Consider the following 3,353-nt stretch of genomic DNA (forward strand, 5'->3'; position numbering starts at 1 on the left):
TGACAAACCACTGGCAAATTTAACAAAGGAAAAGAGGGAGAGAATACAAATAACATGAATAAGAAAGGAAATGGGTGACATCACAACAGAACCAACTGAAATATCAGGATACTATGAGAAACTGTACTCCAACAAATTTGAAAATCTGGAAGGAAGACATAGACAGATTTCTAGAAACACAACACTTATTTAATCTACCACAGACTCATGTGGAAAAGTGGAACAGATCCATAACAAAAGAAGAAATTGAACAGGTAATCAAAAAATTACCAACTGAAAAAAGTCCTGGCCCAGATGGTTTCACCAGAGAATTCTACCAAATATTCAGAGAAGAAATGACACCAATCCTACACAAACAACTACAAAACATAGAAAAGGATAGAATCCTCCCTAACTCATTTTATGATGCAAGCATAACCTTGATACCAAAACCAGGCAAAGATATCACTCAAAAGGAAAACTACAGATAAATATCCCTCAAGAATATAGATGCAAAAACCTTCAACAAAATTCTAGCCAACACACTCCAACAATATATCAAAAAAAAACAATACATTATGACCAAGTGGGGTTCACAGCAGATATGCAAGGATGGTTCAGCATTAGAAAAACAATCAATGTAAATAAAACAAAGGAGAAGACCCACAAGATCATATCAATTGATGCAGAAAAGGCATTTGATAAAATCCAACACCCATTCCTGATCAAAACTCTCAGCAAAATAGGAATAGAAGGGACATTGATCAACATAATAAAGGGCATTTATGCAAAACCAACAGCCAACATTATATGCAATGGAGAGAGACTGAAACCATTCCTTTTTTAACAGGAACCAGACAAGGATGCCCTCTAGCATCACTTCTATTCAACTTTGTACTGGAAGTCCTAGCCAGGGCAATAGGGCAAGAAAGGGAAATCAAAGGCATCCAAATTGGTAAGGAACAAGTCAAACTATCCCTATTTGCTGATGATATGATTCTATACCTAGAAAACTGAAAAAACTCACTCAAAAATCTACGGGAACTAATTGAGAGATTTAGCATCATGGCAGAACAACAACATCAACATCCAAAAATCAGTTGGATTCCTCTACACGAGCAAAGAGATTGCTGAAAATGAAATAAGGAAAGCAATACCATTTATAATAGCTACCAAAAAAAATTAAAATAAAAATATTTGGGGGAATAAATCTTACCAGGGACACAAAAGACCTGTACAAAGAAAACTATAAAAAACTACTTCAAGAAACCGTAAGAGATTGACATAAATGGAAGAACATACCATGCTCATGGACAGGACAATTTGAACATTGTGAAAATGTCAATTCTACCCTAAGCAATCTGTACATTCAATGCAATCCCAATCTAGATCCCATCAACATTTTTTAAGGATATGGAAAAAACAATCACTAACATTATATGGAAAGGAAAGAGACCTTGGATAAGCAAAGCACTATTGAAGAAGAACAAAATAGGAGGTCTCACACTGCCGAATCTCAAAACCTACTATACAGCCACAATAGTCAAAACTACCTGGTACTGGTATAATGACAGACACATATACAAATGGAACAGAACTGAGAACCCAGAAATAGATCCATCGATCTGTGGTGAGCTGATCTTTGACAAAGGACCAAAATCCATTAAATGGGGAAGAGAATGTTTGTTTAATGAATGGTGCTGGCAAAATTGTATATCCATTTGCAGAAAAATGAAACAAGATCTGTACAACACACCATACACAAAAACTAACTCCAGATGGATCAAAGACTTAAATATGAAACCTATTGTTCTTCAAGGAAACCTAGGGGCAAATTTAGGGGCCCTAATATATGGCATATATAGACTATCAAGCATAACCCAAAATGGAAAAACAGTAGAAAAGAAACTAGATGAATGGAACTTTCTAGAAATTAAATTTTTATGGGCTTCCAAAGATTTCTCCAAAAAAGAACCTACGGATTGGGAAAAAATATGTGGCAAGGACATATCTGACAAGGGACTTACCTCTAGAATTGACAGAAAATTCAACACCTCAATAACAAAAACACAAATAATCCAATTAAGAAATGGAGAGAAGACATGAATAGACACTTCACCAAGAAGGATATTCAGGCGGCCAACAAACATATGAAGAAATGCTCACGATCATTAGCTATTAGAGAGATGCAAATCCAAACAACAATGATACCATCTGGCACCAGCACTAGTAGCAAAGTTCCACAAGACAGAAAATAACAAATGCTGGCGAGGATGCGGAGAGTTTGGGACTCTCATACACTGCTGGTGGGACTGTAAAATGGTACAACCACTGTGGGAAGCAGTATGGCAATTCCTTAAAAGGTTGGGATTAGAAATACCTTTTAACCCAGCCATTCCATTACTAGGTATATATCCTAAAGATGTGAGAGCCATGATAAGAACAGACATATGCACACCCATGTTCATTGCAACACTATTTACAATAACCAAAAGATGGAAACAACCTAGGTTTCCATCAACTGAGGAATGGATAACCAAACTATGGTACATATACACAATGGGATACTATGCAACCCTAAAAAATAACCTAGAGTCTGCAAAACATGGCATAACATGGATGAACTTGGAGGACATGATGCTAAGTGAAATAAGTCAATCACAGAAGGACAAATATTATATTAGTCCTCTATTACAAAAGCCAAGGAAAGGTTTATCTATGGAAGAAAATTTTCTTTGTTGATTACCAGGGGTGGGAGGAGAGGGAAGGGAACACTGTTAGGTAGGTAGAGATAAGTACTGATTTGAGTGAAAAGAAGGACAGTGTACCAAATGTGAGTGATCAGAATGGTGGCATTCAGGCAGAGGAAGGAATAGAGAGGTACATGGGAGGTGCAGACAACAAACATGAACACTTTTGCACATATAGTACTGTGTTGTCAGTGAAGGCAAGCGGGTATACAGGTAGATAGACGGGTGGACAGGCTGAACTATTAGGTATGTCTATGCAGCATGGAGTGTACCCAAAATTAGGTATAGGGTTGGCAGACAATGGTTCTACAAGTGTATTTGTATATTCTGTAAAAATTCCCAGATGTATAGTAGAGCTGACAAGGGACAAGGTTGTAGTCACTTCTTGGTCCCAACTAGCTACCCAGAGGGAGCAAATAGTTGAACCTGTGGGCTCGGGACCATAGGTGCAGGGGACATCAAGCTCAATTGACATAACATACTACACAAAACATTGTTCCACCTCCTACTTTGGCGAGTAGTGACAGAGATCTTAAAAGCTTGCAAGCAGTCATCCAGAGGCAGCAATGGATCTGTCCTTGTCCAGAGCAAAGAAGAATGAAGAAAACCAAAGATTCATGGAAA

General features: G+C 37.5%; 1 protein-coding gene across 1 annotated transcript in view; it reads right to left on the reverse strand.

The window, feature by feature from the left end:
- The window catches only part of LOC103208537 (centlein-like), a gene marked incomplete at its 5' end in the record, with an annotated part of 460,544 nt that overhangs the window by 172,416 nt on the left and 284,775 nt on the right, over positions 1-3,353 (reverse strand). The window lies entirely within an intron of this gene.

The sequence above is a fragment of the Orycteropus afer genome, unplaced genomic scaffold, assembly GCF_000298275.1.
Source record: "Orycteropus afer afer isolate SDZICR_OR568_19922 unplaced genomic scaffold, OryAfe1.0 scaffold00450, whole genome shotgun sequence".
In the NCBI taxonomy this organism is placed as follows: domain Eukaryota; kingdom Metazoa; phylum Chordata; class Mammalia; order Tubulidentata; family Orycteropodidae; genus Orycteropus; species Orycteropus afer.